The 27,821-nt window shown below is 47.9% G+C and overlaps 1 protein-coding gene across 2 annotated transcripts in view; it reads right to left on the bottom strand.

Moving 5' to 3' along the window:
* The window catches only part of LOC138657405 (zinc finger protein 585A-like), a 129,193-nt gene that overhangs the window by 42,611 nt on the left and 58,761 nt on the right, over positions 1-27,821 (bottom strand). Inside the window, exon 1 of one of the 2 annotated variants that reach the window (XM_069745169.1) lies at positions 386-515. The exons of the other annotated variant lie outside the window; for it this stretch is intronic. The gene's annotated coding sequence lies outside the window, so the exon portion shown is untranslated. Of the gene's footprint in view, positions 1-385; positions 516-27,821 lie in introns of those variants that run through there. 2 annotated transcript variants of the gene reach the window in all.

The raw sequence follows: 27,821 nt of genomic DNA, 5'->3' as shown, positions 1-27,821 counted from the left end.
CTACACCTCCAGCAGAGGACGGTCACCGTGGTAACTACACCTCCAGCAGAGGACGGTCACCATGGTAACTACACCGCCAGCAGAGGACGGTCACCGTGGTAACTACACCTCCAGCAGAGGACGGTCACCGTGGTAACTACACCTCCAGCAGAGGACGGTCACCGTGGTAACTACACCGCCAGCAGAGGACGGTCACCGTGGTAACTACACCGCCAGCGGGGCCGTGAGATGAGGAGCAGACGCTGCACATCCCCCATACAATGCTGCCCGTCCCCAACACTGAGGAGCCGCAGTCACAGGGAGCAGGAGCCTCCACAGGAACAGCTCTGATCTCACCCCACACTCTCCTCTCACAGATTTACCACAAACCCTCCTGTAATCTCACCGGAATGGCGGGAAATCTGCTGCTGGCTGACACCAGAGAACACGAGCTGCACACAACCAGGACGGAGCAGCTGCACAGTAAATGCTAGAGTGTATGGGCTCCTTCCAGGTGTGACGTCATTTCCGGGGGCGTGTCCTATCGGGAGGGGCATGGGCAGCAAAGAAAGCAGCATGTCAGCCTGCTGGAGCTGGAGCTGGAGCTCGTGGACGGCACATGGTGGTTGGGTTGCATCTAGATCGGAGTTGATTTTTTGAGGCCTCAATTTTTCAACTCCACTCTAGACGGCTCACTACTGAAGTGACTAGATCGGAGTGGATTTTTTGAGGACCTCCCTGTAGCCTACAGTCGTGACAGTTTGGTGCTGAGGTGACTGGAATCGAGTTTTTCAAAGAGTGAATGGAGCTTCGCAGGGAGAAACATAACAGAGCGAAGCAACAGAGTCCTTGTTATTTACAACATTTGATCGTAGTGGATTTTTTGAGGACCGCCACAGCCCACATAGTATATAACACAGCCCACATAGTATATAACACAGCCCACGTAGTTTGTTGCACAGCCACATAGTATATAACACAGCCCACGCAGTATATTGCACAGCCGACGTAGTATATAACACAGCCCACGTAGTTTGTTGCACAGCCACGTAGTATGTTGCACAGCCAGGTAGGTATATTGCACAGCCCACGTAGTATATTGCACAGCCACGCAGTATATTGCACAGCCGACGTAGTATATAACAGCCCACGTAGTATATAGCAATGTGGGCACCATATCACTGTTAAAAAAATAATATAAAAAATCATTATATACTCACCCTCCGACGGCCCCCGGATACAGCCCAGGCATTCAGCGATGCTCCTCGTGACGCTCCGGTCCCAAGAATGCATTGCGGTCTCGCGAGATGATGACATAGCGGTCTCGAGACCGCTACGTCATCATCTCACGAGACCGCAATGCATGGACCGGAGCGTCGCAAGGAGCGGGAAAGGCATCGGAAGGTGAGAATATAATGATTATTTTTTTTAAGTTATTTTTAACATTACATCTTTTTACTATTGATGCTGCATAGGCAGCATCAATAGTAAAAAGTTTGTCACAAAGGATTAATGGCAGCATTAACGGACCGCGTTATGCCGCGGTGGAATGTACTCCGTTAAGCGCTCCGTGTGAGCGCTGACTGGAGGGGAGTATGGAGGGGGCACTGACTGCAGGGGAGTAAGGAGCTGCCATTTCGCTGCCGGACTGTGCCCGTCGCTGATTGGTCGTGGCTGTTTGACCGCGACCAATCAGCGACTTGGGTTCTCCGTGACAGACAGACAGAAAGACGGAAGTGACCCTTAGACAATTATATAGTAGATTATAATAAATTTTTATAACACCATGTATTCCACGGTGCTTTACATGTGAAAGGGGCAGATATAGACAAGCACAAAAAGCATGAGCAAAACAAGGCACACACAAGTACAGAAGGAGGACCCTGCCCACAAGGGCTCACAGTCCACAGGGGATGAGTGAGGATACAGTAGGAGAGGGTAGAGCTGGTCATGCGGCGGTTCAGCAGACTAAGGATCACTGCAGGTTGTAGGCTTGTCAGAAGAGGTGGGTCTTCAGGTTCTTTTTGAAGGTTTCCGTGGTAGGCGAGAGTCTGATGTGTTGGGGTAGAGAGTTCCAGAGTAGGGGGAGTCATAGGAGAAGTCTTGTATGCAGTTGTGGGAAGAAGAGATAATAGGGGAGTAGACAAGGAGATCTTGAGAGGATCGGAGGTTGTGTGTGGGTAAGTACTGGGAGCCCATGTCACAGATCTATGGAGGAGACAGGTTGTGGATGGCTTTGTATGTCATAGTTAGGGTTTTGAACTGAAGCCTCTGGACAATAGGAAGCCAGTGAAGGGCTTGGCAGACAGGAGAGGCTGGGGAATAACGGGGAGACAGGTGGATTAGTCGGGCAGCAAAGTGTAGGATGGATTGGAAAGGTGCCAGAGTCCTAGAGGGGAGGCCAGAGAGTAGGAGGTCGCAGTAATCAAGGCAGGAGATGATAAGGGCGTGCAGTAGCGTTTTTGTGATTTCATGGTCAAGAAATGCACGGATTCGGGAAATATTACTAAGTTTAAGTCAAAAGGAGGAGGCAAGGGCTTGGATATGAGGCTTGAAAGAGAGGGCAGAGTCGAGGATCACCCCGAGGCACCGAGCATGCGGGACTGGGGAAAGTGAGCAGCCATTGACATTGATGGATAGGTCTCGAGGAGGGGCAGATTGAGATGGGGAAAGATGATGAATTCTGTTTTGTCCATGTTCAGTTTTTGAAAGCAAGCAGAAAAGAAAGCTGAAATAGCAGACGTGGGATTTTGGTAAGGATGCGAGGTCGGGTCCAGATCGGTAGATCTGCGTGTCATCGGCGTAGAGATGATACTGCAAACTGTGGGATTCTATGAGCTGTCTCAGGCCGAAGGTGTAGATGGAGAAGAGCAGGGGCCCTAGGACTGAGCCTTGGGGAACACTGACAGACAGGGGGCGAGGTGAGGAGGTGGTGTGGGAGAGGGAGACACTGAATGTTCGGTCTGTTAGATATGACGAGATCCAGGACAGAGCCAAGTTTGTGATGCCAAGAGATGAAAGAATCTGTAGCAGGAGGGAATGGTCGACAGTATCGAAGGCAGAACACTGGTCCAGGAGGAGGACAGAGTAGTGTCGCTTGCTCTTGGCAGTTAGTAGGTCGTTGGTGACTTTAGTTAGGGCAGTATCAGATGAGTGATGCAGTCGAAAGCCAGATTGTAACCGGACAAAGAGGGAGCAGGAGGAGAGGAAGGAGGACAGTTCAAGATGGAGATGCAGTTCAAGTATTTTTGAGGCATAAGGGAGAAGAGATATTGGGTGATAGCTAAACACAGAGGATGGGTCAAGGGAGGGCTTTTTGGGGATGGGTGTGATGGAGGCATGCTTGAAGGATGAGGGGAATTTGAGTGAGAGATTGAAGAGGTGTGTTAGGATTGGGATGAAGACTGTGGCGAGGTTAGGGATGAGGTGGGATGGGAGCGGGTCAAGTGAGCAAGTGTTGAGATGCGATCTTGACAGGAGGGTGGAGAGCACATCTTCTGTCATGGAGGAGAAGCTGGTTTTGGAGGAACAGTGTTGAGCAGCTAAGAGGGGTATTGGGGGCTGCGGGCCAAAGCTTTCTCTGATCGTATCAATCTTCTGCTTAAAGAGGCAAAGTCTTCAGCAGAAATGAGAGGAGAGGGGGGAGGTGCTGGGGGACGTAGTAGAGAATTGAAAGTGTTGAAGAGCTGTTTAAGGTTGTGTGACAGGGAGAATATGAGAGATGAGAAGTTTGTGTGAGCGTGGACTTAAAGCTGGCAAGGGACTGCTTGTATGCGATGAAGTGCTCAGCAGAGCGGGATCGCTTCCATTTCTGCTCAGTGACCCTGGAAGCCCGCCTCAGTTCTGTGGTCAGGCTGGTCAGCCAGGGCTGCCTGTTGATTGTACGAGTTTTGCTATGTGTGAGGGGGCAGCCGAGTCAAGTGTTGATGTCATTGTGGTGTTATAAAAAGTAATAGCAGTATCTGTGTCATGAAGGGAGGCTATGTCTGTTAGAGGGAGAAGGGACTTGGAGTGATTGTAAATTGAGGTGTTAGATTTCTGTGAGGGTGAGTGAGTTTGTGGAGTAGGGGTTGCACACTAGGAGAGGAGAGAATGTCAGTAGGTTGTCGACAGACAGGGGGAGGGGTGAGTTAGTGAGATTGAGATTAGTAAGGGAACAGAGGCGGGTGGAGATAAGGTCCAGCATCTTTGTCAGTGGCCGCGGAGGACCATTGAGTGAGGACAAAGGAGGCAGTGAGTGATAGACGTTTAGAGGCAGCTGGGGTGGAAGCATCAATGGGGATGTTGAAGTTCATTGCTGACATGACTAGAATGGAGTTGCTGGAGTGATGTCCTCATAGAATCAAATCTAATCTAGACGGCTCATGACTGAAACTTCCAGAATGGAGTTAATTCCAGGAGCTCCTCCTAGATTCCAATCTTGTGGCATAGGAATTATAAATGTATGCATGTATGTATTGTCACTTTTTGTAAAAAAATAATTACACACAGCACTGATTGTTCAGTTTTGCCGAATTTGACTTTTACTGTATTCCAACCTGTCCCACCTCCGACATTTCTGGAGTGGGTGGAGCTAGACCGGCTGATAACTTCTGAAGGAGCATGCGACTTTTGCCATTTTTTTGTGTGCCTGATTTTGCCTATCGGGACAACGCGTCGGACCTTTCTGATGAGGATGTGGAGAGGCATCCAGAGGAGGGTGTTATAGCACTACTGTAATCAACATTGTTGGGATATGAAAGAGCAGGGGTTAAATTTTTAGGAACCATCTCACATTTAAAGTCACTTTGAGGGGTGTACATGACAGAAAATACCCAAACTTAACACCATTCTAAAAACTACACCCCTCAAGGTGCTCAAAACCACATTCAAGAAGTTTATTAACCCTTTACGTGCCTCACAGGAACTGAAACAATATGGAAGGAAAAATTGAACATTTAACTTTTTTTTGCAAACATTTTACTTCAGAACCAATTTTTTTTTATTTTCACAAGTGTAAAAAGAGAAAATGAACCACAAAATTTGTTGTGCAATTTCTCCTGAATACGCCGATACCCCATATGTGGGGGTAAACCACTGTTTGGGCGCACGGCAGGGCTTGGAAGAGAAGGAGCACCATTTGACTTTTTCAATGTAGAATTGGCTAGAATTGAGATCGGACGCCATGTCTCGTTTGGAGAGCCCCTAGTGTGCCTAAACAGTGGAAACTAGGGTTGAGCAAAACGGATCGGTCAAATTCAAAAATCGCCGATTTTCGGCAAAGTCCTAGTGTTGGATCGGCCATGAGGTTGGCGATCGTCGCGCCAAAGTCGCGTTTCATATGACACTTTCAGCGCCATTTTTCAGACAATGAAGGAGGACGCAGAGTGTGGGCAGCATGATGACATAGGTCTCGGTCCCCACCATCTTAGAGAAGGGCATGACAGTGTCGTAGCTGTTTTCGTTCTGACCCAAATGTCAGCTGACAGATCACCAGTGAGACCAAATTGTGGAATTACGCCTGTCATTTTACAAGCGCGCTTGGAGACAAAGGACACCTCACACATATTTCTGTGAGCAAGTCACTTTTATCTGATGTAATGCAGCAAGAGGCAATATTTGATACTATTTACAACAAATGCATTTCAATGTAAGTCATGTAGCCCCCACCATCACCCAGGGTCATACTTTATTTACCATAACCCAGAACATGTGACTATTAAGAACATACATTGATAAGTATGGTCTCCTTGAAAGGATACCATCAGACTACTGCGTCAACAGATTCTAGCAATTCTAACAATTAAAGGCAAAAGGCACTTAAAGGCAAACTATTAACCCTTCTATATCAACAGTGATTGGCTTGCTCTCTGTGGCGTCACAGGGGCTATAAAGGGGCGTGCACGTCGACCGCCATCTTACTTCTGCCGATCTTAGCATAGGGAGAGGTTGCTGCAGCTTCATCAGAAGCAGGGATATAGTTAGGGAGGGAAGGTTAACCCCCAAACCGCTTGTGCTGTAGCGATTTCCACTGTCCAACACCAGCTTTTCTTTGCAGGGACAGTGGAGGCTATATTTTTGCGCATCAGCTCTGTAGCTTTTTAGGCTGCCTTATAAGGCTCACTGATAGCTGCATTGCTGTTTGTACGCTGCTGTGCAAACCAACTGCTTTTTTTTAAAAGCAAAAATCCTGTTGCTCGTTTCTGCACAGGTCTATTGTTTCTTTGTCCACACTTTTGTGTGCAGCAGTCCTTTTTATTGCTGCCATACTTGTCCTGACTCTGAGATCATTGTAGGGAGATTGAAATTGTACTACAGTCCTTGTGTTTTTTGAGATATCTTCCAGCCACGTTCTACCACTTACATTGTGTAGTGTTATACACTGGGCCTGAGTTTTGTTGCAGTCTCCCCCCCCCCCCCACCAAAAAAAAAGGGAGATTTAAATTGGCACTAAGTGGATCTACGTCAGTTTTATTTGTCTTATATCAGCCAGCCACGTTCTGCCACTTACATTGTGTAGTGTTATACACTGGGCCTGAGTTTTGTTGCAGTCTCCCCCCCCCTTCAAAGGGAGATTTAAATTGGCACTAAGTGGATCTACGTCAGTTCTGTTTGTCATATATCAGTCAGCCACGTTCTGCCACTTACATTGTGTAGTGTTATACACTGGGCCTGAGTTTTGTTGCAGTCTTCCCCCCAAAAAAGGGAGATTTACATTGCCACTAAGTGGATCTACGTCAGTTCTGTTTGTCGTATATCTTCCAGCCCTGTTCTGCCACTTACATTGTGTAGTGTAATACACTGGGCCTGAGTTTTGGGTGCAGTCTCCCCCCCAAAAAAAGGGAGATTTACATTGCCACTAAGTGGATCTATGTCAGTTCTGTTTGTCGTATATCTTCCAGCCACGTTCTGCCACTTACATTGTGTATTGTAATACACTGGGCCTGAATTTTGGTGCAGTCTCCCCCTCAAAAAAGGGAGATTTAAATTCTCAACAAGTTTATATACACCTTCTACCTTGTTGTACAGTACCATATAATGGTTGTTATTTTGCTTACATTTTCCCAAAAATTAGGAAGTCTGGTGGAAGAGGCTGTGGGCGGTCGTTGCCAGCTGGTAATGATGGTGGTGGTGGTGGTGGAGCATCATCTGGTGGTAGCGGGAAAAGCAAAGTAGCACCTAAGGCTCGAGGTGTTGAGCCAGCGTCATCGTCTGGCTACACAAGCCCTCGAAGGCTCCCTTATCTGGGAGTAGGAAAACCGCTTTTAAAGCCGGAGCAGCAGGAAAAAGTTTTGGCTTTCCTTGCTGACTCAGCCTCTAGCTCTTTCGCCTCCTCTTCAGAAAGTTCGAAATATAAAAGCTGACTCAGCCTCTAGCTCTTTCGCCTCCTCTTCAGAAAGTTCGAAATATAAAAGCAGCCGACAGTGGATGCTCCCGGTCAGGAACAAGTCGCTTCCTTGTGTCCTTCACCCAAAGCAAAAGTGAAGGATGCGTCAGGCGACACTACAGTTTACTCCATGGAGCTATTTACACATACCGTGCCTGGGTTAGAAAGGGAAATTGTTAACAGCCCATTACAAGATGAATCGGACGTGGAGTGCACAGATGCACAGCCACAGCTAGATTATTATGCTGTTCCATTGACTCAGATCACTACATTGCCCTCGCAGTGTACTGAGCCAGAATCTGACCCTGATGAGACTATGGTGCCCCGTCCCGAACGCTATAGCACCTTACACGGTGACACAGAGGAAGGTGCACATGACATTGAAGAGGAGGTGATAGATGACCCAGTTGTTGACCCAGATTGGCAGCCATTGGGGGAACAGGGTGCCGCTGGCAGTAGCTCTGAAGCAGAGGAGGATGATCCGCAGCAGCCATCTACATCGCAACAGCTTTCATCTGGCAGGCTCGTATATCTGGCCAAAAACGTTTGACAAAACCAAAAACTTTAGGGCAGCGTGGCCATCCGGTGAAAGTAGCACAGCGTGCAATGCCTGAACAGGTATTCGATATTAGGAAGAGTGCAGTGTGGGAATTTTTTAACCAAGATCCGAATGATCAGTGCAAAGTCATCTGTAAGAAATGCTCAAAGACCTTTAGCAGAGGGAAGAATGTCCAAAATTTAAATACAACGTGCATGCGTAGACATTTAACCAGCATGTACTTGCAAGCCTGGACTAACTACCAAACGTCCCGTACCGTTGGTACACCCGCTCAGAATGAAGGTAGTCAGCAACGCTACATTGCTTCCCTCACTGGAAGCCCACCGCTTAGGACACCACCAGCAGCAGCAAATGTGGAGGTATCGTCGCAAGGCCAAAGCAGTCAGGGAATCACAAGGTTCTTAGTAGGAAACACTGTATGTAGGCCAACATCAAGAATACCATCACCAACCCTCTCTCAATCTGCCATGTCCACCACCACCCCCGCTAGTTCCACCATATGCAGCTCTCCAGTTCAGCTCACCCTACAAGAGATTCTCGTTAGGAAAAGGAAGTACTCATCCTCTCATCCGCGTACACAGGGTTTGAACACCCACATTGCTAGACTAATCTCGTTAGAGACGATGCCCTACCGGTTGGTTGAAAGCGAAGCTTTCAAAGCCCTGATGGCCTACGCAGTACCACGCTATGACCTACCCAGTCGACACTTCTTTGCGAGAAAAGCCATCCCAGCCCTCCACCAGCATGTCAAAGACCGCATTGTCCATGCACTCAGGCAATCAGTCAGTAGAAAGGTGCACCTCAGAACAGATGCATGGACCAGTAGGCATGGCCAGGGATGTTACGTGTCCATCACGGCACACTGGGTTAATGTGGTGGATGAAGGGTCTACAGGGGACAGCCATAGTGGGCCTAGCCAACGGTCTAGGAAACAGTTTGCTGTAGGCGTTCGCCACCCCTCCTCCTCCTCCAGAAGCGAAAGCACCTCCACAGAGCGCAGTCACACGACCACTCCATCCACAGCTGCCAGTGTTGCACACGAGGTGTCCCATTATGGAACAGCTAGTGGTAAGCGTCAGCAGGCTGTGTTGGAAATGAAGTGTTTGGGCAACAACAGACACACAGCAGAAGTACTGGCCGAGTACTTGCAGCAAGAAACTCATTCATGGCTGGGCAGTGTACATCTTGAAGCAGGCAAGGTAGTCAGTGATAACGGAAGGAATTTTATGGCTGCCATAGCCATTTCAGAACTGAAACACATTCCTTGCCTGGCTCATACCTTGAACCTGGTGGTGCAGTGCTTCCTGAAAAATTATCCGGAGTTACCAGCCCTGCTCCTGAAGGTGCGAAGCCTTTGCTCGCACATCCGCCGGTCGCCCGTACACTCCAGCCGTATGCTCAACCATCAGCGATCGCTGAAGCTTCCCCAGCACCGCCTAATAATCGACGTTGCAACAAGGTGGAACTCCACACTGCACATGCTTCAGAGGCTGTGCGAACAGAGGCGTGATGTCATTTATTTGTGGGAGGATACACATACACGGGCAGGCAGTTGGATGGCAGACATGGAGTTGTCTGGTGTGCAGTGGTCAAAGCTACAAGACCTCTGTCAAGTCCTTTAGTGTTTTGAGGAATGCACATGGCTGGTAAGTGCAGACGACGCCATCATAAGCATGAGCATCCCCCTAATGCGTCTGCTGATGCAAAGTTTGACGCACATTAAGGAGCAGGCGTCTGCGGCCGAGGAGGAAGGAAGCCTTGATGACAGTCAGCCATTGTCTGCTCAATGAACTCTCCTGGATGAGGTGACGGACGAAGAGGAGGAGGTGGATGATGGGGATGAATATTTATGGGAGGAGGATGCTTCTCAGGGGGCAATAGAAACTGGTGGTGTTGCAAGGTCAGGTACAGGGTTTTTGCGGGAGACAAGTGATGTTGATTTGCAAGAAAGGCTACGTTCACATTTGCGTTGTTGGGCGCAGCGTCGTCGATACATACCGACGCATGCGTCATGTGCCCCTATCTTTAACATGGGGGGCGCATGGACATGCACCGGTATGCGTTGTACTGCATTTTACGACGCACGCGTCATATAGACGCACAAGACAGGGCGCAGAGGACGCTACTTGTAGCATTTTCCCTGCGCCGAAATTCCTGATCTGTAGGATCTTATGACAACGCATGCGTCACAATACGCTGCGTTGTGTACATGCGTTGTTGGTTGGACGCTGCGCCCAACAATGCAAATGTGAACATAGCCAAAGTGCTCCTCAACCCAGCACAAGCAGTGAATTGACACCTGGAACATTCGCCCACATGGCTGACTATGCCTTGCGTATCCTAAAAAGGGACCCCCGCATTATCAAAATGATGACCGATGACAATTACTGGTTGGCCTGCCTCCTGATCCACGATATAAAGGGAAATTACAAAATATCATGCCACATGAGAACCTTGAGCAAATATTGGCTACCAAATAAGCAACTCTTGTAGACCGTTTGGTTCAGGCATTCCCAGCACACAGCGGCGGTGATGGTTCTCACACGAGCTGTAGGGGGCAACATGGCAGAGGTGTTAGAGGTGCACAAATCAGAAGTGGCGTTGGACAGAGGGGTTTTATGACCAGGTTGTGGAGTGATTTCGCAATGACCGCAGACACGACAGGTACCGCTGCATCGAGTCAAAGTGACAGGAGACAGCATTTGTCCAGTATGGTTACAAACTATTTTTCCTCCCTTATCGATGTTCTCCCTCACAGGTCTTTCCCCTTTGATTACTGGGCATCTAAAATAGACACCTGGCCTGAATTGGCAGAATATGCATTACAGGAACTCGCTTGCCCAGCTGCTAGTGTGCTATCAGAAAGAGTCTTCAGTGCTGCTGGTTCAATACTGACCGAAAAAAGGACTTGTCTGGCTACCCAGAATGTTGATGATCTAACCTTCATAAAAATGAGCCAATCATGGATTTCAAATTATTTTGCCCCACCTTCTCCTGCTGACACGTAGCTTGCCTGAAAAATGTCTTGCTTTTGGCCTCCTCTTACTGACTGCTCCAATTCTTCCATTTGCAGCTGCTGAATGTCCACCATAAGCCATTTTTATACCTCCCTAAATGGGCTGACTCCCCCCCACAGGGCTGTGGTCACCACCTAGCGCAAGCACCCGTGCGAGTGCCGTTTACCTGGACAGGTGGGTGCGCCCACTCTTGGGCGACGGCACTGGCACAGGGTCCCTCATAGTACAATGAAGTGTCTGACGGTGGTGGTGCACAACCAACGTCAGACACACCGTCGTAATATGAGGGGCCCTGTGCCAGTACCGCCGCCCACGAGGGAGTGTTCCCCCAGCTCGAACAGTGCTCTACCACTTGCAATACTTACCTCTCCCTGCTCCACTACTGTGTAGTCTGTGCTGTTAAATCCTTCAATGGCACTGCCAATACAAATTTGTTGAAATGATAGATGATAGTTAAAATATACAGGGGCCCTGGCCTCCATTTAGACCAGTTAATACTTTGCGCCTACTACCACTGTCTGCTACTCAGCAGAGGAGCCCACCCCCGTACCTAGCTATGACGCCTGTTTAGTCCTGTTACCAATTTTGAACTGCATTTAGCCTACTTTTTTATTTTGGGAATACTTTTTCTGCGCCACTCAATCCTCCACAGAACAAAGCTATGCCGCCTGTGTACTCCTGTTACCACTTTTGAACTGCATTTTGCCAACTTTTTAATTTTAGGCCTACTACCTGTGTCTGTCTGTGCCACTCCTTAGGCTAAGTTCCCACTGCGTTAATGGGACAGCGCTAACGGATAGCGTTGCACGGTGAAATTAACGCCGTGCAACGCGTCCGTTAGCGTGCCCATTAACAGCAATGGGAACGCGCATCACTAGCGCGTGCCATTTTCGGCACGCGCTAGCGATGTGCCGGTATTGTGGCGCGCCGCAAATGCGGCTTGCAGCATCCGAGGTCCGTTCCCCGCTCTTGCCGTTCGGAGATCTGCGCTAGCGGGGACGTTTAACGCGACCCCTTAAAACACATTGCATTAGCATAATCCGCTAGCGCTAGGCGCTAAACGGATTGCTCTAACGCAATCTGAACCTAGCCTTACAGTTGTCCCCCACCGAACAAAGCAATGCTGCCTGTGCACTCCTGTAACCAATTTTGAACTGCATTTAGCCTTTTTTATTTTAGGCCTACTAAGTCTGTCTGCGCCAGTCAATACAGTTGTCCTCCACTGAACAAAGCTAGGCCGCCTGTGTACTCCTGTTACCATGTTTGAACTGCATTTAGCCTACTTACTTTTTTGGGCCTACTGTCTGACCCTCATTACAGTTGTCCTCCACTGAACAAAGCAATGCCGCCTGTTTACTCCTTTTAGCTATTTTGAACTAAATTTAGCCTACTTACCTATTTGGGCCTACTATCTGTGTCAGCCTCTCATTACAGTTGTCCTCCGCTGAACAAAGCAATGCCGCCTGTTTAGTCCTGTTACAGATTTTGAACTGCATTTAGCCTACTTACTTTTTTGGGCCTAACTGTGTCTGGCCCTCATTACAGTTGTCCTCCGCTGAGCAAAGCAATGCCGCCTGTTTAGTCCTGTTGCCAATTTTGAACTGGATTTAGCCTACTTTCTTATTTGGGCCTATATCGGTGTTTCCTCCTCGTCCTGCCCATTGGCCAGCCACTGCTAGATGAGTCTGCTGGTACATTGACAAAGACCACAACATTCCCCTTGCACTCTACATAGCCAGAATCTGACCCTGCTGAAAGTCAGGTTCCCCTTCCCGCATACAATTGTCGGGGTCGTCACGACAATACCCTTCATCCACCAGTCATTCCAAATCACATTAAGAGCATTGGTACCGGATAAGAATGAGTCAGACAAAATGCTGGTTCAAACTCATTGCATGCTCGTACTTCCACACGTAGTGGGAACGTCACAGCAACTGAACTGTTTATTTCCTGTACACAACATTACATGATCTATTGGGGGAAGGTGTGCAGAGGGCGGGGATAGGCAGGGTTTAAGCAATGTATCTAGTATTCAGTCTTTCTGGTTGGCTCTGACATCATCTGATGAATCTTCCTTTCTCCACGTCGCTTTAAGTATCATTTCAAGAGAAATGATACTTGGCTTCTGGAATGTGTAACTTGCTTCTTCAGCAGAGCGAATCTGGGGCAAAGGTGAATACTGGCAGCCATGTTAAATACAGTTACATATGCATTAGCAAGCATAAAGGGAAAAACTTATTGTTTCACAGCATAAGAATATATAAAAGTACAAAAGAGTATAAAGAAAATATATTTTCACCTTGACAATCCCCCTAAACACTAAGTTTTTTCCTAAAAAGAAAGATCCTTCGAGACTGTCCATTTGATGGGGGAAGGGGAGGTGGATTTCTTCATCCAGACACCTCAGAAGCTCTCCCCTTGCGAGAGGCCTCCAGGCAGCTGAACCCTTCACTAGCTTCACATGGAGTTCTCCCGCTGTCCCTAAACTAAATCTCTTAGCATCATCTGAGAGTAGTGGGTATTGTCTATCTTCTTAAGGGGGACGTACTTAGGGATTTCCCCTGGATCAGTGCCATCGTACTCTGGTGAGTCTACTTCTTGGTTGAGGAAGGTGCCAGTCGGAGTTGCCTCCGCAATAACCTTTTTATACAGGGGAATAACACAACAGAGAATTATTGATCCAACTACAAGAAGAGCAATTAGTACCAGACAAGCTTGTTGAAGGAATCCTTTGAGCCCACCCAACCAGCCGGAAAAGAAAGATGTGTCTACTCCTGCATTAGTTTTTAATTCTGCTGCTAACCCATTTATCTTTGTTAAGAGCTGTCATAGTCTTTCCATTTACCACAGAGTTCTGAGGGATATAGGTACAACATTCCTCTCCCACCATCCCACAGACTCCTCCTTTCTCAGCTAAGATCATATCAAGGGCCAGTCGGTTTTGGAGGGTCATTCTAGTGTTAGGGCCCAATTCCTCAACTATACCCTGGAAAGCATCACAGGTAAAATTGACAAACCTTTGTTCACTGTAATATATGTAATTGATCCAATCAACATTTTTGTTAATCTGCACCTGTGGGATTATGGAAGCAAAGCCAGCATAGATCTGGTTCTTGGCTTTAAATTGGTCAGGCACCCCCCTGGGCACTCCAATGCCATCGACATATACCAATGGATCTTCTTCATAACTCATGTGGAGCTGATCGAGACTTCTCCTCTTTCTGGTATATTCATCAGGTATCTCTGGATCCCAAGGTAAAATCTTGAACTGCATAGCTAGTTTAACAAGGGTGCATTGACCTGTCCAGGCATTAGGCAACTTAGGACGGAGCTTACCATCTCCACATAACCAATAAATATCGTACATGTACTGTGTATGATTAGCTAGCAAGTCAGTATCTAGGGAACTGTTTTCTTTGTAGAAACCTGTCTCGAAGACCCCTACTGGTGTACCTGTAGTGTCATGGGAATTATAGCAGGTATGATTATCAGCTAATACGGTTATCCCTCCTGGGACCTTTAGGTGCTTCATGAATTAGTGGGACATAATCTGAGCAATCAGTGGGCTTTAGACCCTTCAACAGATTCATAACACAGGCAGTAGTATTATTATCAGGAAAAGACAATGCATGTGTGTATAGATGTGTATTCGCTGCAGCACAAGCAATACATCCTACAGAGATATTCTGGACTCTTACATTGTATCTTACCCATTCTAACAATAAATTTTTCCTTGGGGCTGTTTGTGTTTCTATGGAGAAAACTTCTTGCCAACTGAGACCTGGAATGGGGATTACTTCATTAACTATATTTTGCAAACGTTCACCTGGGCCTGTTTTCCCGTCTCCCATGACAGCACACATGAGAGAGGGATCCGCCCAGTCGGGACAGGAAACCTACTGAAATAAAAGGGCGGTACCTCTCCCTCGCTTCAGTTGGGTTTCCTGTCCTGATGGGAACCCTTGTGCTGAATCACGGCGGTACTTTTTTGTTTTTTATTTTTTGTTGATAGAAGATCCACTTACCCACTCCCGTCCCGGCACTTGAAGCACAGGCAGGACGCCTGTATGTCGGTCTTCGGGATGCTGGTGGCGCCGTCCGCAGATCCTTCGGGCTCTTGCGCACGTGCGGGCGTCGGTCCAGCGCAGTCCGGATCTCTGGAGCCATTCTGCGGCTGCCGCCTCTCCCCCTCTGCTGGGCGACTTCCGGTGCGCGGCTGGCGTTCGGCACAGAGCACGCTGGGAATGGGCGTGCCTGCGTGACGTCAGAGAGGCGCGCCGGATCCAAGATGGCGGCGCCCATGGTTTGAAACGCCGGTGCTAATGAAAACTTTCCGGCGGTATTCTGGAGGGGGAGAGGAGCAAGAATAGTTACCCGAAGAGGCGGGGAGCGCTGTGGAAAGACCCCTTATTAAGGGGGTGGCTGCACTAGATCGCTGCTCATTTCCATACAGTTTCCAGAGATGGAGGGTATGGAGCAGCAGCAGCAGTTATTACAGCAGCAGCAGCAGCAAGAGCCCTTATCAGGCGATACATCTGCTCATCATCATGCTAAGAAAAATAGCCGCTCAAGTGGAAGGAGCAGCAATCATCCTAGTCGGACGTCTCAGGACTCTTCATCATCCAGGAGGAATGTTCCCCGTGCTCCCAGTCCGCCTCGGAATCCGGTACCCTTTATGGTCAGCGGGTGGTGAGTGATCTACGTGAATGTCACCCTGGTGGTAATGGGCTACATTTTCTGTTTGCTTGGCAGGCGCCGAGGAAGGCTAGCTCCAAGACAAAGAATAAAGAATGTGCCCTTTGTAAAGTTCCATTGGCAGTTCAGTGGCAGAAAAGTCTTTGCATAGATGGCATTCAAAAGACTATCCAGGAAGAGACCCCTGACTTTGCCTCTCGTCTTAGAGCAATAATTAGAGCCGAAGTACAAGACACTGTTAAAGCAGCCCTTAAGAAAAAGGGTAGTAAACACCCTGAACCAGTTTCGGTTTCTGAGGTGTCTCCTTCTGATGAAGAAGGTCAGGAGGAACCGTTATCTCCCTGCCCCTCTTCTCCTAAGTCCTCTGACTCTTCTTCTGATAGTGACGTGGGAGGCTGTCCGTGCTTTCTTACTGAGAACACGGACAAGCTAGTAAAAGCCGTTAGAGCTTCAATGGGCCTTAAGGATGAGAAAGCGGCCAAGTCCCTGGAGGATATAATGTTTGGTGGTTTAGAGGAAAAGAGGAAACGCACCTTTCCAGTCAATTCCAGAATAAAAGCCCTGATAGAAAAAGAGTGGAGGAAACCAGAAAAGTCGGGTAATCTTCCCTCGGCTTCCAAAAGACGTTACCCCTTTGAGGATAGAGATTCAGAGACTTGGGATAAGGTTCCGAAAATCGACGGTGCGGTTGCTAGATCGTCTAAAAAGTTATCCCTTCCCTTAGAAGATTCCGGCGTGTTAAGGGATCCCTTAGACAAAAAGGCAGATGGGTTCCTAAGGCACACCTGGGAAGCAACCGCAGGGGGCTTAAAACCAGCAATCGCAGGAACCTGTGTCTCTCGCTCCCTTATTGTCTGGCTGCAGCAGATAGAGGAGCAACTGAAGTCGAAAGCCCCGAGAGATGAAATTCTAGCAAATGTAACTTTGGCTAAAGGTGCAGCTGCCTTCGTAGCGGATTCCTCAGCAGACTCAGTAAGACTGGCAGCTAGGGCCGCAAGTTTATCTAATGCAGCTAGACGTGTTCTCTGGTTGAAGGGATGCCCGGGGGATTTACCTTCAAAAAATAGACTTTGTTCTATACCATGTGACGGCCATTTCCTGTTCGGTCAAAAGTTGGAAGACATTCTAGAGAAAGCAGGAGATAGGAAAAAGGGATTCCCTCGTTTTCCTGTGGACTTTAGAAGGCCTTATTTTCGGAGGGGCAAATTTAGTAGGGGCCGCCCCCTGGGAGATAGAAGGAATTGGGACTCCAGAGACAGAAGGGCGTCCGGTTATATGTTTAAAGGTCCCTCAACATCGACAAAAAAGCCCTCCCAATGACGCCAGGATGGAGGTGGGGGGAAGGCTTTCATCTTTTCTCCCAGCCTGGGTAGACATCTCCCCCAGTCATTGGACTCTAAAGGTCATCAAACACGGCCTAAGAATAGATTTTGTTTTTCCACCGCGACAAACTTTTGCTTTAACGCCCCAAAGAAAAACCCCGGAGGAGCAGCTAGCCTTGGAGGCAGAGGTACTGGATCTCGTATCAAAACGGGTTCTAGTGGAGGTCCCGCGGGAAGAGCAGGGAAAAGGTTTTTACTCTCCTCTCTTTCTCATACGAAAACCAGACGGGTCCCTGAGAACTATTGTCAATTTAAAAAATCTAAATCGGTCAGTAGTAAACTGCTCCTTCAAAATGGAGTCGGTGAATACGGCCATAAAACTCTTGTTCCCAGGTTGCTTCATGGCAGCCATAGACCTAAAGGACGCCTATTACCACGTCCCAATTCATCAAGACCACCAAAAATTTCTAAGAGTGGCAGTTTATGTACAAGGTTGTCTCAGGCATTATCAATATGCTGCCCTACCATTCGGCCTATCAATAGCACCGAGAATTTTTACAAAATTAATGTCAGAGGTCATGTCATTCCTCCGCTCTCAGAATATAGTTATAGTTCCGTATCTGGACGACTTCCTCATAATAGGGAACTCATCAACACATTGCCAGGCACAAATAAAACAAGTCATATCGACGCTACAGCGATTGGGGTGGAAAATAAATCTTGCCAAGTCAAGGTTGACGCCGGAGCTAGTGCAATCTTTTCTGGGTTTAGTCCTGGATTCCAGGCGTCAGCTTTGTCTTTTGCCAGAAAACAAGCTGGTCAAAATTCAAAGTCTTGTAGAGACAGCAATTCATCACCCCGTAATGACATTGAGAAGGGCAATGTCGCTGTTGGGTTCTCTGACATCATGTATACCGGCAGTAAGATGGGCACAGTTCCATCTAAGACAATTACAATGGGAGGTCCTGTCAGCGCAGAGGTGGTTAAAAGGGCATTTAGAGGGGAAACTATGCCTTTCATCAGAAGTAACAGATTCCCTAAAATGGTGGGCTGTAAGAGACCATTTGACATCAGGGGTCCAGTGGATAACTCCGATAGATCAGATCATCACCACAGATGCAAGCGGTTCAGGATGGGGAGCTCATTTGGGGACACTCTCGGTTCAGGGATCTTGGTCCCAATTAGAATCACAACAAGCGTCAAACCTAAGAGAGTTATGGGCTGTAGAAAAAGCTGTAAAACATTTCCTTCCCATCCTCCAGGGTCATCATACCAGGGTCATGTCAGACAATCACGCTGTAGTCGCATATATCAACCACCAAGGGGGGACGAGATCCCCTTCCCTGATGAAGTCAGCGTCTGTCCTCCTACAACTAGCGGAGCGCCACCTACTGTCCCTCTCGGCTCTCCACATAAAGGGGGTCGAGAATACAAAAGCAGACTACCTAAGTCGCAAAACACTGAAGCAAGGAGAGTGGTCTTTGAATCCCCTGGTGTTTCAACAGATAGTGCAGGCTTGGGGCCTACCTGTGATAGATTTGTTTGCCACCCTAAACAACAGGAAGGTAAAGAGCTTCTGTTCACTAAACCCGAGAGAAAAACCCTTCGCAGTAGATGCTCTCCAAATTCAATGGAATTTCAGTCTCGCGTATGTATTTCCACCGATAGCGATGATTCCGACAGTGATAAGAAAAATCAGAATGGAGCAGGCGAGAGTAATTTTAATTGCTCCGTTTTGGCCAAAAAGACCTTGGTTCTCCCTCCTGAGACAAATGTCAGTGACCGATCCATGGATTCTGCCAGAAATTCCGGACCTGCTTACTCAGGGTCCAATATGCCACTCTCAAGTGAAGGGCTTCCATCTTGCAGCCTGGAATTTGAGAGGGCATTACTGAGTAGGCAGGGTTTCTCACCAGGGTTAGTCTCCACCCTGTTGAAAAGTAGAAAACCGGTTACATCAAGGATATATGGCAGAACATGGAAAAAGTTTCTGGAATTTTCAGGGCAACCTTTGGGGGACAGGGCTCCTGTGGGTACTATTTTAGAATTCCTACAGGCAGGGTTGCAACTAGGGTTAGCAACTAATACGCTCAAGGTACAAGTGTCGGCATTAGGAGCCTTGTATAATTGTAATCTGGCCTCCAATAGATGGGTGTCCCGCTTTATAAAATCCTGTAGTAGGTCTAGACCAGTGGTAATTCAGAGGGTTCCTCCTTGGGATTTGAATCTGGTGTTAGAAGCTCTGTCTAGTGATCCGTTTGAACCCTTGCAGGAGTCATCAATAAGAATACTTACGCTTAAGACAGTACTTCTGGTAGCGTTGACATCAGCCCGTAGGGTGAGTGACTTGCAAGCCCTGTCTATCTCCCCTCCTTACACGCAAATATTCGATGACAGAGTAGTACTCAGACCAGATCCGGCATATCTGCCGAAAGTAGTACTTAAATTCCATAGGAGTCAGGAAATTGTGTTGCCCTCCTTTTGTGATAATCCTAAGAACCCAGGGGAAGAGAAATTTCATACACTTAATGTAAGAAGAGCTATTTTGCAGTATATATCTCTAACTAGTCAGTGGAGGAAGGATCAATCCCTATTTATAGCTTTCCAGGGTAGCAGGAAGGGATATGGGGTATCCAAGGGTACTATTGCTAGGTGGATTAGGGAGGCCATTTCCTTATCCTATGCTTCTCGTGGTACCCCGATTCCTGAAGGCATCAAGGCTCACTCCACCAGAGCCGTGGCTACTTCCTGGGCAGAAAAAGCAGAGGTATCGATTGATCAAATTTGTAAAGCCGCTACCTGGTCCTCACCGTCTACCTTCTTTAGACACTACCGGCTAGATCTATCCTCCTCAACTGACCTTACCTTTGGTAGAAGGGTGCTGCAAGCGGTGGTCCCTCCCTAAGGTGTTCTTTCTCCAAAAATCTCTCATGTGTGCTGTCATGGGAGACGGGAAAACACCAAGGTTACTTACTGGTAGCCGTTTTTTCCGGAGCCCATGACAGCACCTGTATATTCCCTCCCTTCTTTTCACCCTTTTGGTGCGCACTTTTTAGTGGGTGTTATTTATTATTACAATGTGGTGGTAGATTGCCATGTGTACTAACCAAGGGGCCTCTCATGCTCTGAAAACCAACTGAAGCGAGGGAGAGGTACCGCCCTTTTATTTCAGTAGGTTTCCTGTCCCGACTGGGCGGATCCCACTCTCATGTGTGCTGTCATGGGCTCCGGAAAAACCGGCTACCAGTAAGTAACCTTGGTGTTTTAGCTGTACTGGTAATGGGTGCCTTGGTTGGTCTGAAGCTAATATCCTGGAGCTGTATATGGCCTAAATTCCCATAGTATCCACTACTAAATACACTATGAAAATATCTCCCCAATACAAACGTCTGCAGGTCAGCTTTCAAGATTTAGGAGGAGGGGGTGACAGTTTCTACCCCATGTACAGCCCCTAGGTGGTTATAAAAGGGCTGTTAGATGCATCCTCCCACGAAGACTCCTACCCATCCCATCCTTAGGGGATATGGCTTCGCTAGGTCTATATCCCCAATCATCCCCCGTATTCCAGGCAGCATCTGACCAATAATGACAATTATTATTGTTTTCTCTGGTAACACATATAAAACTGGATAATTCCCTCTACCACCCGCTGAGTCTCGGGGCACTTGACTACATCACAGAAATCAAATCGCCAGATATTTACCGGGGCCGTTAGGTTTACCCAGAGAATAGTGGCACCGGAATTCTTATTTACAATAGGGGCCGAAGAGGTAGGGGCGAGGATAGCCCCTGGCCCTAGGACCAAAAACAACAACATTTTTCTTTAATCACTGCTGCGACTAGGCGCTGGTCCGGTCTCTTTTGCAGTGTGAAGTGTGGATCCAGGTGCTCTTTCCTTCAAATTTTACTGACATAGCTTTTCACGACCATAAGACCACCAGACTTCAAGTAGTGACAAATATCGGTTTCTGCTGAATCTGGAAGGGAAGAAGAAACTAAAACATGGGTGTTAGCAACATTTTTACTAAGCTGAATAACATATTGAACAGCACGGTCAGTTTCTTCTGACAACTACTGAGACTGGAAATTTGCAACTGAGAACCTAGCCCCAAACAATATCTCATATGGGGACAGGCCATGTTTTGCAATAGGGGCAGTACGAATGTGTAAGAGCCCTGGCCATGGAGCCGTAGTCTCCTGCATCATTTTGGTCAATTGTCCCTTCAGTGTGTCGTTCAGCCTCTTAACTTTCCCACTAGATTGTGGATGGTACGGAGTATGGAGGGTTACAGTGTATCCAAGCATTGTCAGAACCTCCTGATACACGAGAAGAAAAGGCCGGGCCTTGGTCACTTTCATCAACTTCTGGAACACCATATCTGCATTTGACTTCCATCACCAGTTTCTTTGCTGTGGTCTTTGCAGTCACGTTGGTAACAGGGAATGCTTCTGGCCAACTGGAGAACATGTCGACAACCACCAGACAATATTCATACCTTCCAGACTTAGGCAACGTGATATGGTCCACCTGGAGCTTTTGGAAAGGATAGTCAGGCGTAGCAAGGTGTTTCGGGGGTACACGAAGTTGACCGGGATTGCAGGTCTGACAGATATTACATGCACGGTTGAGTGCTGTCAGGACTGTAGAAATACCTGGAGTCCAGTAGAATTTTTGTACCAGGTCAAGGGCCTGTTCTTTCCTCGGTGTGTGGGCCCATGTGCCCATGTGGCAATAGCAGGGTACATCCGCTTAGGGAGACACACAAGTTGGTCCTTTTTCCAGAGACCATTGTCCATACGTGCTCCATCAGCTTTCCACTGCTTCATTTCTTCCTTTGGGGACATTCTCTGCATCGTCATTAAACGGTCTCGCGGGGTCCGACAGAAAACTTCAGTCTGGCATAGATCATCAGGTTCCTCTAGAGTCAGTGTTTCTTGTAACTGTTTACACTGAGAGCGTGTGGTCACCATAGCTGGTATGGTCTGTTCAACGGGTAGGAGAGCAGCAGATTTTGCTTGCATATCCGCAGAGGCGTTACCACCAGTCTGTGGACTGTTCCTAGGACCGTGCTCCTTAACTTTGATAATGGCCACCAGGGTAGGTAATTTGATTGAGTCCATGAGGGTTTTAACAGCTTCAGCATTCTTCACTGAGTCCCGGCAGTAGTAACAAGCCCTCGATTGGTCCATAGAGCTCCGAAATCATGAGCAATACCAAATGCATACTGTGAGTCCGTGTATATACTAGCCCACCTGTCTTTGGCCAGAACACATGCAGTAGACAGATCCTGAAGTTCTGCTTCTTGTCCTGACAGTGAGGGAGGGAGTGCAGCTCCGTGCACTACAGTATCTTCCGTAGTAACAGCGTATCCTGTGTGGAATCTGACAAAATCATCAGCATATCTTGAACAGTCTTTCAGGGCCTTGTAGAGAAATTGCATTATGCGGGATGCGTCCCGGTATCCACTGACAACAATAAATACATAGTCCAAGAAAACGCTGGAGTTCAGTCTCATCCTTTGTAGCTGACGGCTATTTTTCTTTCTTCTGTGAGGTGTCTGGCACCCTGAAGGAGACAGTGACCCAAAAATATCACTTGACCAAGGCAGAACCGAAGTTTCGAGGCCGAAACCCGACAGTTCAGATCTGCCAGATACTTGAGGAGGCTAACAATGGCAACAATGGCTTCCTGCTCTGTCTGTGCACACAAGAAAAAATTACCCACATACTGAAGCAGCGTGACATAGGGATATTCTAACTGACAGGGTTAACGAAACTCGCCCATTTTTTTTTTTTTGCAAACTGATTGGAAAAAGGCGTGTAAGATACACATCTCATTATATTCATCTGCATAGGGGTTATATAACGTAAATACCATCTGACCATCATCTTGGAATTATATTCTGGAGCGGAACTGTGATAATAAATCTGTCCCCATTAAATTTACCGGACATGAGGGAGAGATTACGAACTGAGCAGTAACTTCAGGGAAAGGTCCCACAGGGATGGGTTTTGTGAGAGTCTATCAATTGGGTCTGCCATCTACTCTAATTAAAACAAGCTCTTGGTCTGAGAATTAACATAGCAAGGAAGAGTCCCAGACATAGGGTTAAAATGGATATTGGAGCATAAGACTGGATTTGAGTAAGGGAGGGGGGCTGGAGCTGGAGTCTGTTTCTTGGGCCACTGATAAGGAAGCGAGCTGCGTCCTTGAAGCTGCAGGGGGGGGGGGCTAGAGAGCGAGCAGAGATCGCTGCAGCTGCTGATTTAGAATGGGTTAAGTTCTTCTGGAAACTTTGTACTACTTTTAATGCATCGTCCGGAGTGGAATAAATCTCTCGATTCGCTGCTATTTGTCTATAGAAGGCCATGGGGGATGTTTCTGGCTGATAATAAATGCTGTCAGCATTTACCAAGGGAAAGGTGGGGGCTACAACTCTAGGTCTTCTTGCTTCACAATTGTAACAGAACTGTCTCCACTGAGAATTAGTAACTCTGCATACATCACAAATCCACCCGGCAGGATCATAGGGTGGGGACGCAGTAAGTTTTGGCAACCCAGGATATATTGGAGCTTTGGGGTTAAGGGGCATGGGGCTTACAGTTGGGAGAAGAGACTTAATTTCCTGGGGAGGGACCTTATTACCTAACAGGGAGCCCCCCTGTACCAAATTTCTTATTGTTTGCTTTCCCAACACATTAATCTCAGTCACTTTCTCAGTTCCTTCTTGTACCACAAAACATCCAGTTTTTACGCAGCGACTCACCCCCTCCATGCCAGAAACCCAGAGATAAGAATTTACAGCATTCCTCAACACAAAAGAAGAAAGGCACAGCGCAGCTGTTTGACCCCTCCCATCGGGTGTCTCGGAAAACCACACAGAGTAACGGAATACAGCAGTTCTCAGACTCAATTAATTTCTACAAAACCTTCACACAATTCATATGCCAGAACACCTTAGAAAAACCAATAATTGAGACATTTTATAGCCAAACACGGGCTCTGCATCCTCTCATCCTCCCTCTCCATCAACCTCTTTCCATCCTTCGTTCTTTAAGCCTCGCACAACTCGCAGATGAGCTTGCGCTTATTCTAACAATCCTTTATCTTTCAATATGCCCCTTTTGCTCTCTATGAGATTGTGCCATGTAGACGGCTGCAATCTCCCTGTCGAGGGCAATCCTACATGCTCGTACAACCTCTCAACATTCTTGACTGCCTTCTTCCCCTCCCGTGACTCTACTATTGTCTTGACTTCCACAGCATCCTCACTTAACTTGTGGGGCACGGACTTCTTCTGCTTCAAGAGACACAGCATGACTCATAGAATACTACACCCTTCTGCAGCAGGCCGCTGACAGCGACAACAACACTAAACACGGAGCTTCTCGTTCAACGTGCTATGAATAAAGAGCCTCGCGCTCGATATCCTGTCCCTAACCTGAACACCAGTGATTAGTCTGTCCTGTCACGATATTCTAAACGTTGGGAAGCGGTCTCCTAGTGAGACCCCTCCACTGAGATTCTGGTGGTCCCCCCACTTGGGACGTCTTAATTACCAATGTGATTCTGGTGGTCCCCCCACTTGGGACGTCTTAACTGCCAATGTGATTCTGGTGGTCCCCCCACTTGGGACGTCTTAATTACCAATGTGATTCTGGTTGTCCCCTGTTGTGAATTCTATTGTCGAGCTCCCTCCTGTGGTCGTGAATGGTACTTCGGCGAGTTCTGTCCATGGACTCCCTCTGGTGGCTGTGAGTGAAGCTGCTGCTTCTGAGGTTCCTTACACAGGTGACGTGGTTTATCCTTTAGTTGGCTGCTCTATTTAACTCCTCTCAGATCGTTACTCCATGCCAGCTGTCAATGTTCCTGTGCTGGTTCAGTTCGCTCTTGGATCTTCTGGAGACCTGTCTCTTCCTGCAAGAGGCTAAGTCCTCGATTGTTATTTTTTGTTCTTGGTTTTCTAGTCCAGCTTGCTTTCATAATTTTGTCTTGCTAGCTGGAAGCTCTGGGATGCAGGGTGGCGCCTCCGCACCGTGAGTCGGTGCGGGGGTCTTTTTGCACACTCTGCGTGGTCTTTTGTAGTTTTTTGTGCTGACCGCAAAGATACCTTTCCTATCCTCTGTCTATTTAGTTAGTCTGGCCTCCCTTTGCTATAACCTGTTTCATTTCTGTGTTTGTGATTTTCATCTTTACTCACAGTTAATATTTGTGGGGGGCTGCCTTTTCCTTTGGGGAAATTTCTCTGAGGCAAGGTAGGCTTTATTTTCATTCTCTAGGGCTAGCTAGGTCTCAGGCCGTGAAGAGGCGTCTAGGGAGAGTCAGGAACGCTCCACGGCTATTTCTAGTTGTTGTGATAGGATTAGGGCCTGCGGTCAGCAGAGCTCCCACATTCCAGAGCTTGTCCTGTGTGAGTTTAACTATTAGGTCGTGCCGGGTGCTCCTAACCACCAGGTCATAACAGTCCCCCCACTTGGGACGTCTTAATTACCAATGTGATTCTGGTGGTCCCCCCACTTGGGACGTCTTAATTACCAATGTGATTCTGGTGGTCCCCCCACTTGGGACGTCTTAATTAGCAATGTGATTCTGGTGGTCCCCCCACTTGGGACGTCTTAATTACCAATGTGTACAATATCACAGAGGCTGCGTCTCCTATCCCTTTCTCTCAGCCGCCCCCAATCCACAACTTCTTCAATCTTTCACTCTATCACTACTAGACAATAGTCACGGGTAGGGTGGTTGAATGGAGTACAATGACCGGTGGAGGAGGTGTGGTGTACACGAGGACGCGCAAAGTGCGACGTCTCTCAGTTGCTGGTTCTAAGCGTGGCACGGGATCGCGCTCGGTCTCACCACTCGACCGGTCACTCCTCGGACCCAAGGAGACCACAGACTAACCAATAACGGCTGAAACACTAGCAAGTGTGACACATACATAGTATGTGATCTCCACTTACCGTGTTTGGAGGGTGATCAGTCCTCGAGGTCAGCCACTACGGGTGTCGTCCACGGACGTCCAGGGGGTCTCGGATCGCCGGCCACGCCCCACGTTGGTTGCGCCAAATTGTCGGGGTCGTCACGACAATACCCTTCATCCACCAGTCATTCCAAATCAGATTAAGAGCATTGGTACCGGATAAGAATGAGTCAGACAAAATGCTGGTTCAAACTCATTGCATGCTCGTACTTCCACACGTAGTGGGAACGTCACAGCAACTGAACTGTTTATTTCCTGTACACAACATTACATGATCTATTGGGGGAAGGTGTGCAGAGGGCGGGGATAGGCAGGGTTTAAGCAATGTATCTAGTATTCAGTCTTTCTGGTTGGCTCTGACATCATCTGATGAAGCTTCCTTTCTCCACGTCGCTTTAAGTATCATTTCAAGAGAAATGATACTTGTCCTTCTGGAATGTGTAACTTGCTTCTTTAGCAGAATCAGAATTTAGGGTAAAGGTGAATACTGGCAGCCATGTTAAATACAGTTACATATGCATTAGCAAGCATAAAGGGAAAAACTTATTGTTTCACAGGGATTCAAGCTTGAGGAGGCTAATTTGCGTATTCCAGGTGCCTTCTGGGAAAAGCAAAGAGTCTCCCTAAGCTAGAAGATCGTTGGGTACAGCCGGGAGCAGCTGCTTGGAAAGAATCACCAAACCAGGGATTCAAGCTTGAGGAGGCTAATTTGCGTATTCCAGGTGCCTTCTGGGAAAAGCGAAGAGTCTCCCTAAGCTAGAAGATCGTTGGGTACAGCCGGGAGCAGCTGCTTGGAAAGAATCACCAAACCAGGGATTCAAGCTTGAGGAGGCTAATTTGCATATTCCAGGTGCCTTCTGGGAAAAGCGAAGAGTCTCCCTAAGCTAGAAGATCGTTGGGTACAGCCGGGAGCAGCTGCTTGGAAAGAATCACCAAACCAGGGATTCAAGCTTGAGGAGGCTAATTTGCTTATTCCAGGTGCCTTCTGGGAAAAGCGAAGAGTCTCCCTAAGCTAGAAGATCGTTGGGTACAGCCGGGACCAGCTGCTTGGAAAGAATCACCAAACCAGGGATTCAAGCTTGAGGAGGCTAATTTGCGTATTCCAGGTGCCTTCTGGGAAAAGCGAAGAGTCTCCCTAAGCTAGAAGATCGTTGGGTACAGCCGGGAGCAGCTGCTTGGAAAGAATCACCAAACCAGGGATTCAAGCTTGAGGAGGCTAATTTGCGTATTCCAGGTGCCTTCTGGGAAAAGCGAAGAGTCTCCCTAAGCTAGAAGATCGTTGGGTACAGCCGGGAGCAGCTGCTTGGAAAGAATCACCAAACCAGGGATTCAAGCTTGAGGAGGCTAATTTGCGTATTCCAGGTGCCTTCTGGGAAAAGCGAAGAGTCTCCCTAAGCTAGAAGATCGTTGGGTACAGCCGGGAGCAGCTGCTTGGAAAGAATCACCAAACCAGGGATTCAAGCTTGAGGAGGCTAATTTGCGTATTCCAGGTGCCTTCTGGGAAAAGCGAAGAGTCTCCCTAAGCTAGAAGATCGTTGGGTACAGCCGGGAGCAGCTGCTTGGAAAGAATCACCAAACCAGGGATTCAAGCTTGAGGAGGCTAATTTGCGTATTCCAGGTGCCTTCTGGGAAAAGCGAAGAGTCTCCCTAAGCTAGAAGATCGTTGGGTACAGCCGGGAGCAGCTGCTTGGAAAGAATCACCAAACCAGGGATTCAAGCTTGAGGAGGCTAATTTGCGTATTCCAGGTGCCTTCTGGGAAAAGCGAAGAGTCTCCCTAAGCTAGAAGATCGTTGGGTACAGCCGGGACCAGCTGCTTGGAAAGAATCACCAAACCAGGGATTCAAGCTTGAGGAGGCTAATTTGCGTATTCCAGGTGCCTTCTGGGAAAAGCGAAGAGTCTC

The sequence above is a fragment of the Ranitomeya imitator genome, chromosome 1 (assembly GCF_032444005.1).
Source record: "Ranitomeya imitator isolate aRanImi1 chromosome 1, aRanImi1.pri, whole genome shotgun sequence".
NCBI classification, from domain to species: Eukaryota; Metazoa; Chordata; class Amphibia; order Anura; family Dendrobatidae; genus Ranitomeya; species Ranitomeya imitator.
The sequence above is the reverse complement of the archived record's forward strand: the minus strand, read 5'-3'. Positions and strand labels throughout refer to the sequence as shown.